Here is a 10,135-nt window from a genome sequence, read left to right as displayed (position 1 = left end):
TATGCCCTGAGAAAACCATAATTCAAAAAGAGTCATGTACCAAAATGTTCATTGCAGCTCTATTTACAATAGCCAGGACATGGAAGCAACCTAAGTGTCCATCAACAGATGAATGGATAAAGAAGATGTGGCACATATATGCAGTGGAATATTACTCAGCCATAAAAAGGAACGAAACTGAGTTATTTGTAGTGAGGTGGATGGACCTAGGGACTGTCATACACAGTGAAATAAGTCAGAAAGAGAAAAACAAATACCGTATGCTAACACATATATATGGAATCTAAAAAAAAAAAAAAGAAAATGGTCAGAAGACCTTAGGGGCAAGATGGGAATAAAGATGCTGACCTACTAGAGGATGGACTTGAGGATATGGGGAGGGGGAAGGGTAAGCTGGGACAAAGTGAGAGAGTGGCATGGACATATATACACTACCAAATGTAAAATCGATAGCTAGTGGGAAGCAGCCGCATAGCACAGGGAGATCAGCTTGGTGCTTTGTGACCACCTAGATGGGTGGGATAGGGAGGGTGGGAGGGAGAGAGACGCAAGAGGGAAGAGATATGGGAACATATGTATATGTATAACTGATTCACTTTGTTATAAAGCAGAAACTGACACACCATTGTAAAGCAATTATACTCTAATAAAGGTGTTTAAAAAAAAAAGAAAAGGCAGAAATTGTTACTGTTTAGGATATTGTTATGAATGGCAGGGAGAGATGGAAGAAAAGTAAGGAAAGAGCTATGATGTCTATAAAACAAAAATTTAGAAAAGACTACTTGAGATCTTGTTGTCCAGTAGATTACTTTTGGGGGCAGGATGTTTGTTTATGTTCTTTGTGCAGATTTCCAGTATAAAGACTTCATATCTTCCTTAGTAATTTGTTCTAATATTTCATCACTTTGGCATAGAGGCTATTATCCTTATAGCCAATTAAACTCTTTGATAATTTATTAATTCATTTCTTGATCTGATGTCAGAATAGAAAACTGTTCACTATTCTTATAAAAAACCTATTTAAATGAATCACTTTTTCAAACTCAGCAAGCTTTATCTTCTCTAGGCTAAATGATCTCAAATTCCTTCATCTTTCTCTACTTTTATTGCTTTAGCCAATTTTTTTCTTATTCTCAGAACAATCTATTTTAAACTGTGAATTGCTTTTTGTATCATTGCATCATATGAGTTGTTTTGAGATTTGCGTTGCATGCTTAGTAATTCAGCTTAGTGCAAATGATGGGAGAAAGATGACAATAGAGCTTATCACCTAGGCATGGATTTATTGTATGAATCAACCACAAATACATGTATTTACATAGGATGTTGTTGATACATATAGTTACACATGTAACTTATATGTTTGACTCTTACTGTAGCACAGAAAAGTCACCATTTAGATAATATCATTCCCCAAACATCAGGATTATTATAGGTCACAGGCAGACTAGGCTAGACTAGAATAGAATAGATAGATACATAGTTAGGAAGATAGGTGGATTCTGTAGGAGAATATAGGCTACCAGTATACTATTTCAAGTTGAAACACATACTGAATGAAGGAGTCCTAGGCAAGAATCCAGGATATGCCTGGATTCAGTCTTGAGAAGATACACAGTTAATCTTACTAGGCCTCTTTTCTTTTCACTGTGATAATTAATATGAAGTTTAGCATAGTAGACACTTTAAAAGTTAGTACCATTCTCCTTGAAGAAAACTAAAAATGCACTTTTTAAATTCCAGGCATTTACAACAAACAAACAAAATCCACACATTTCTAACATTGTTTTATCAATAATAACTTCTACACACACACAAAAAAAGTAGTTATCAGAAATTCCCATAAAATACATAAGCATCAGTTTCTCTATCTTTAAATTCTGATTGCTGTGATGATTAAATCAGAAATTATATGTAATGCCCTAGGCATACAGTAGCTGATCAATAAAGGCAGGTATTTTTATTAGTCCTAAGTAAAATTAATGACTAAGCATGCATGGTTCAACAGAGGACACCACACAGCAATCGATGGTAGCTAAGGCTAGTACAGATGGGAAGGTGGCTCTGTCCACACATTCTAGTCATTCATTACCCAGCAACAAGTGTGGGCCAGGAATATCTCTCCCTAGAACAACAGTGCATGCCAAGATCCTAACTGTTCAATACAATTTCTCAGAAAGAAACATTTGGTGGCCTTTAAATAGAAAGTATGATGCCAAAAGGATGCTTTTGGGTTCATATTTTTTAATCTCCAAATTGCAAATAGTGGTGCTGAAAAATGTTTCTCGACTGAAAGATATATTCTTTAGGGGGCAAAAGTCAATCCTGAAATATGTTAATGTTTTTATATCCTAATGATGGTGCTGAGGGGGACAAAAAAAATAATCTAAAACCCTTAAAAAACAAACTTTTGTGTGTGTGTAACACAGATGGTTGGAATAAATTATGGGACTCAATAAAAAGCAGTTCAATTTACTTAGTTTTAAAATCCATTTGGACATTTATCAAAGATCACATTGTGAAATGTATTTGTGCTACTTGGTAGAGTCATGCTAATCAGTATCCCTCACCTTCCCACTTCTCCGATTGAAAAAAAAAGGAAAAGAATAAGACGATATTTAAAAGAATTTCTTTCAATTAAAGTTTAAAACAAGATAGTTGAATTTGTTTGAGTTCAGTGATGACTAACCTTAAGCAATAAATCTAAACAGTATACTGAGTGATAAAATATATCTATATACACACAAACATGTCACACAAACATACAATGGCACAAACATGTAATTATTAGTGCTTCTAAAAGAGTGTTAAAATACTTTCAGAACATTTATCCTGCCTATGATACAAACTGTTGTTGGGTAGGAAGAAATTTTCCTCTACTCTTCTAGGTTCTTCTGGCTGGTCTAAGAATTAAATTGACATGAGACAGATTAACAAGAGAAAATCAAACAAAAATTTAATAACATGTATACATGGGAGAGACCCAGAAAAACTGAATAACTCGCCAAAATGGCTGAAGCCCTCACCATAAACACCATCTTCAGCTAAAGACAAAAGAGGGATAAATTGGAAGATTGGGATTGACACATACACACTACTATATATTAAATTGATAACTAATAAGGACCTGCTGAATAGCACAGGGAACTCTACTCAGTACTCTGTAATGGCCTATATGGGAAAAGAATCTGAAAAAGAGTGGATATATGTATTTGTATAATAGATTCACTTTGCTGTACACCTGGAACTAACACAATATTGTAAGTCAATTATACCTCAATAAAAATTTAAGAAAAAAGAGGATATTGAGAGTGGGAGGGTCAGTTTGGGGAGGTATCAGGAAAAGCATAGTAAACAAGGGTGATTGCGATGCAGGTTCAAGTCACTGCTTTCTCTACTGATAAGAGTTTCTAGATATTTAGTCATCCACCTCTCAGGCACAGAAAGACACACTTAAAATGGAGATTCCTCTTACAAATTATGTTTCTTCCAAAAGGGCAACTTCTACGTGGTTTTCAGAGCCCTTTCATGTCTGCTGTTTCTCAGAAAATAACCAGTTTAAAACAATTAATATGCCAAAGAGACATATTTGGGGCTGGCAAATGCTGCTCCCCAACACTATCAAACAATTGTTCTCTAGCATTCTGCAAATTAGATGCAATTTTTTTTAAAGCATAATTTGATAATATTTTCAATAGATGGAGAAGGGACTGCTCAGGACACTTGAAAAAACAAAACTAATGAAACTCTTTGAATGTGTTTAAGACATGAAATAAGAAAATGGAAATATTTTCAAATTTATTTACTTTATACAGGTGAATATATTTATCAAATATTGCCAAGTAAGTTGCTAAGACAAGAATGAGAACAGGAAACATGTTTCAGAGTAAGCTTCTAGCCAGGAGTTTCTCTGATTGCCATACATGATAAATTTCAACTTTTAAATGTCTAAGGATGCATTGGGGCAAGTGCTACTGGGAGAATATACAAGTATGCTGATTCTTAATCCATATGTTTGTTCAATCAACACATATCTGAGTGCATTTACTTATTTCTAGACACTATGTAAGCTAAGGATTCAAAGATTAACAAGACATAGTCCTTGCCCTTGAACAATTCTCTCTGGTGGGTGAGACAGACTCATAAATGTATAATATTCAATGCTAAATGCTAATACAGAAGTATGAAAAGGTGAAAGGGGACTATAATGTACTAGCTGTATCATGCATTCAGGCAAAATATTTGTTAAGCATATACAGTGTGCTAGGTAGTAGTCCAGATACTGAGAGTATAGCAGTGAACAAAACAACCTTACAGAACTTAAGGTAGATGATGAATGGACACATAATTAAAACAAATAGAATGCTAGTTTGCAGTAATGCAGGAGAGGGGTATGGTGAATGTGAGAAATGGGAGCTGCAGTTTTAATTAGGTAGTCAGAATAGACCTTACCAAAAAGGTGAATTTTACATAGATGCTTGAAGCTGATGAGGGGCTAGTTGTTAGACTATCTGGTAGAATACCACTGCAGGCAGAGGGAACAGCAAATGGAAAGGCCTATCTGGATAGAGTTGGAGTGAACAAGAACAGTAGGAATTAGGGGGAGAGAGGAATCAGACAGCTAGATCATGCATGTCTTATAGGGCACTGTAAATTTTACTGAGTAAATTGGGAAGCCGTGAAGTGTTTGGAGCAAAGGACTGATGTAATTATTCCTTTATAGATTAAATAAATCAATACTTCAATGAATTATTTTGTAATAGGACATTATTCAAATATTCAGATTATTTTGTCTAGTTAGATGAGGCTTAAGTAGTGTTCACTATTTGCCAGTTTCTATAACTTAAAAAGTTGTAGCCAGGACTATGATATTAATAATTCTATGTGCCAGTTTCTATAACTCTTAAAATATGTTCATCCAGAAATACAATATGAATAATTATTTTCATAGAATGGACTGTAGAATATTATCAACACTTTTGGTATTCAGTTTTTCATATAAAATACTTCATATGAAAATTACAGAGTGCCTAACATGTGTCAAGCACCATGGTAGGAGTAAGGAAGGTCTTCCTTGCATGCACATATACAAATTTATAAAAGGTATATGTGCTTGTGTATTTGCTCATGATGCAGTAGAGTTTTTAAAATAACTTTTACTTTTTCCTATAATTAACTAATATGTGTTTGTTACTTATCCATGTGTATTCAGACCATACAATCTCATATGTTCTTTGATATATTGTCAGTATCTTTCACTGTGGGTAAAATTCTACAACCCCAGTTCTAAAGACTGCATAAGATTTAACTGTATCTGTTCAATACAGTTATTAATCAGTCACCTTTTGTAAGACATTTATGTTGTTACCTTTTTGTTTTTGCATAAACAACATTGGAATGAACCATATTTTTAGGTAAATTTTGCATGGAAGCATAACTTTTTTTTAAGGTAAAAATATAAGAAATGAAGTTGCTGGGACAAAGATAATGAACATGTTTAACATTTGGGTATGTACTGCTAAACTGCTGTAACTATACACCATAAGAAAATTTTACTCATTATAGAGTCTTATGAATCCATTAATTTTCCTATGCCTTGATCACTCCTTAAATTTTCTTTGCCAGTCTGATAGGTGAAAAATCATATCTCATTATCATTTAAATGGCATTTGATTACTAGTTTGGTTGATACAATTTCACTTCTTTATCATCCACTTGTATTCTTTGTTTTTTTGTGAATGGCCCATTAATGCCCTTTATTCATTTATTACTAGAAATCTTTTCCTCTCAGGCTTTCTGTATGCTGTCAAGTTTAGAGAGAGTAATAATAATTCCAACATATTTATGTATGTACTATTACTAGGTACTGTGTTAGGCATGGAGAATGAAAAGATAAGACACACTCAATACTAAGAAGGACCTCACAATATAGAGGAGGTGGTGATCATGAAAACAAACCAAGAAACAAGAATAGCCTGTCATTCATTATTCAGAAGATTAAAAATGGATCTTTATAGTTTCATGTTGGAAAATAGGAAGGTAGCCACTGATTGAGAGACAGAATTCCTTCTGGGGTTTAGGTTTTTCTTTCTAGACTTTGATTAAAACCATAGAGATCTGTTTTATTTTTTTGATTCCATATATAAGTGATAACATACAGTATTTGTTTTTCTCTGTCTGACATTTCACTAAGCATAATGCACTCCAAATCTCTCCATGTTACTGCAAATGGCAAAATTTCATTCCTTTTTTTATGGCTGAGCAGTATTGCATTGTGTGTATATATATATATCTATATATATATATCACATCTTCTTTATTCATTCATATGATGATGGACACTTAGGCCACTTCCATACCTGGCTACTGTAAATAATGCTGCTGTGAACCTTGGGGTACATATATGTTTTTGACTTTGTGTTTTCATTCTCTTCAGATATATACCCAGAAGTGGAATTGTTGGACCATATGGTAGTGCTATTTTTAAGTTTTTGAGGAACCACCATACTGTACTCCATAATGGCTCTACCAATTTACATTCCCACCAATGCTGTACAAGGTTTCCCTTTTCTCCATATCCTCACCAACATATGTTATCTGTGGTTTTTTTGATGATAACCATTCTGACAGGTGTGAGGTGATATCTCATTGTGATTTTGATTTGCATTTCTTTGATTATTAGTGATGTTGAGCATCTTTTCATGTGCCTGTTGGCAATCTGTATGTCTTCTTTGAAAAAAAATGCCTATTCAGACCTTCTGCCCATTTTAAAATCAAGTTGTTTGTTTGTTTGTTTGATATTGAGTTGTATGAGCTGTTTATGGTTTTTGGATATTAACGCCTCATCAGTCATATCATCTGCAAATATTTTCTCCCAGTAAGTAAGTTTTCTTTTCATTTTGTTGATAGTTTCCCTAGCTGTGCAAAAGTTTTTAAGTTTAATTAGGTTCCAGGTGTTTATATTTGCTTTTGTTTCCTTTGCCTTAGGAGACAGATCCAAAAAAATATTGATTTATGTCAGAGTGTTCTGCCTATGTTTTCCTCTAGGAGTTTTATGGTTTCCTGTCTTACATTTAGGTCTTTAATATATTTTGATTTTATTTTTGTCTATGATGTGAGACGATGTTCTAATTTCATTCTTTTACATATGCTCCCCAGTTTTCCCAGCACATTGCATTGAAGAGACTGTATTTTCACCATTATATCTTTTTCCCTCCTTTGTTGTAGATAAACTGACCATAAATGAGTGGGGTTATTTCCGGGCTCTCTATTCTGTTCCACTAATCTATGTGTTTGTTTTTGTGCCATTACCATACTGCTTTGATTACTGTAGCTTTGTAGTATAGTCTAAAGCCAGGGAGTGTGATACCTCTTGCTCTGTTCATCTTTCTCAAGATTGTTTTTGCTATTTGGAATCTTCAGTGTTTCCATACAAATTTTAAAATTATTTGTTCTAGCTCTGTGAAAAATGCCATTGGTATTTTGATAGGGATTGCACTGAATCTGTAGATTGTTTTGGGTAGTATAAATATTTTAACAATGTTAATTCTTTCAACACATGAACACAGTATATCTTTCAATCTATTTGTGTTGTCTACAATTTCTTTCATCAGTGTCTTATAGTTTAATGAGTACAGGTCTTTTACCTCCTTTGTTAGACTTATTCCTAGGCATTGTATTCTTTATGAAGCAATTATAAATAGGACTGTTTCCTTAATTTTTCTTTCTGATAGTTTGTTTTTAGTGTATAGAAATGCAACAGATTTCTGCTTATTAATTTTGTATCATGCAACTGTACCAAATTCACTGATGAGCTCTAGTAGTTTTTTGGTGGCATCTTTAGAATTTTCTATGGTATCATCTCATGCGCACACAGTGACAGTCTTACTTCTTCCTTTCCAATTTGGACTATTTTTATTTCTTTCTCTTGTTTGAGTGTTGTGACTAGGACTTCCACTGTTATGTTGAGTAAAAGTAGTGAGACTGGGCATCCCTGTCATATTCTTGATCTTAGAGGAAATGCTTTCAGCTTTTCACTGCGGGGTATGACATTAGCTGTAAGCTTATCATATATGGTCTTTATTATGCCAAGGTATGTTTCCTTTACACAAACTTTGTGAAGTTTCTTTTTTTATCATAAACGGATATTTAATTTTGTGAAAAGCTTTTTCTGCATCTATTGAAGTGACTGTATAATTTTTATTCTTCAGTTTGTTAATGTGGTGTATCACACTGATTGATCTGCAGATACTGAACCATCCTTGCATCCCTAGGATAAATCCCACTTTTTCATGGAGTAAGAACCTTTTAACATATTGTTGGACTTGGTTTGCTAATATTTTGTTGACGATTTTTGCATCTATGTTCATCAGTGATGCTGACCTGTAATTTTTTTTGTGTGTGTGATATTTTTGTCTGGTTTTGGTATCAGAGTAATGCTGGCCTTGCAGAATGAGTTTAGAAGTATTCCTTCCTCTGTATTATTTTGGAATAATTTGAGAAGGATAGGTGTTAACTCTTCTGTACGTGTTTGGTAGAATTAACCTGTGAAGCCATCTGGCCGTGGACTTTTGTTTTGGGGAAGTTTTTTAAATTACTGATTCAATTTCATTACCATAATTGTTCTGTTCGCATTTCCTATTTCTTTCTTGTTCAGTATTGGAAGATGGTACATTTCTAGGAATTTGTTCATTTCTTCTAGGTTGTTCAAATTGGAGTATAATTGTTTGTAGTAATCTCTTATGATCATTTGTATTTCTGTGGTGTCTGTTGTAACTTCTCCTTTTTCATTTCTGATTTATTGATTTGGGCCTTCTCTCTTTTTTCTTGGTGAGTCTGGCTCAAGGTTTATCAATATTGTTTACCTTTTTAAAGAACCAGCTTAGTTTCACTGATCTTTTCTATTGTATTTTTAGTCCCTATTTCCTTTATTTCTGCTCTGATGTTTATGATTTCTTTCCTTCTACTATCTTTGGATTTTGTTTGTTCCTCTAGTTCCTTAGGTGTAAGATTAGGTTGTTTACTTGAGGTTTTTTGTATTTCCTTGGGTAGGCTTGTATCACTATAAACTTCCCTCTTAAAAGTGCTTTTACTGCATCCCATAGATTATCCATTGTTGTGTTTTTGTTTTCATTTGCCTCCAGGTTTTTAAAAATTTCTTCTTTGATTTCTTCAGTAATCCATTAATCATTCAGTAGCATATTGTTTAGCTTCCACGTGTTTGTCTTTTTTTGCAGTTTTTTTTCTTGTCATTGATTTCAAGTCTCATGGAATTGTGGCTGGAAAACATGCTTGATATGATTTCAATTTTCTTAAATTTACTGAGGCTCGTATTGTGGCCTAACATGTGTTCTGTCCTGGAGAATGTTCCATGTGCACTTGAAAAGAATGCATATTATGCTGCTTTGGATGGAATGTTATCTATATATCTATTAAGTTCACCTGCTCTAATGTGTTATTTAAGGCGTGTTTCCTTATTGGTTTTCTGTATGGATGATCTGTCCATTGATGCAAGTGGGGAGTTAAATTCCCCTACTATTATTGTGTTACTGTCAATTTCTCCCTTAATGTCTGTTAATATTTGCTTTATGTATTTAGGTGCTGTTATGTTCGGTGCATATATGTTCAAAATTGTTACATGTTCTTGGATTGATTCCTTAATCATTATGTAATGTCCTTCTTTGTTTCTATTACAGTCTTTATTTTAAAGTCTATTTAGTCTGATATAAGTATTGCTACCCCAGCTTTCTTCTGATTTACATTTGAATGGAATACTTTTTCCCCATCCTCTCATTTTTAGTCTGTATGTGTATTTAGATCTGAAGTGAGTCCCTTGTAGGCAGCATATTACATGGTTTTTTTTTTTTTTTAGTCTCCATTCAGCCCCTCTATGTCTTTGATTGGAGCATTCAGTTTATTTACATTTAAAGTAATTATTGATAGGTATGTATTTATTGCCATTTTGCTAATTGTTTGAGGGTTGTTTTTATAGTTCTTTATTGTTCCTTTCTTCTTATTTTTTTCTTTTCCCTTGTGTCTTGATTACTATCTTTAACGTTGTTTGAATTCATTTCTCTTTTTTCAGTGTGTATGTATTACAGGTATATATATATATATATATATATATATATATATA

Source organism: Neophocaena asiaeorientalis, unplaced genomic scaffold (genome assembly GCF_003031525.2).
Source record: "Neophocaena asiaeorientalis asiaeorientalis breed wild unplaced genomic scaffold, Neophocaena_asiaeorientalis_V1.1 scaffold147, whole genome shotgun sequence".
Taxonomy (NCBI): domain Eukaryota; kingdom Metazoa; phylum Chordata; class Mammalia; order Artiodactyla; family Phocoenidae; genus Neophocaena; species Neophocaena asiaeorientalis.
Note: the sequence above shows the minus strand (reverse complement) of the source record.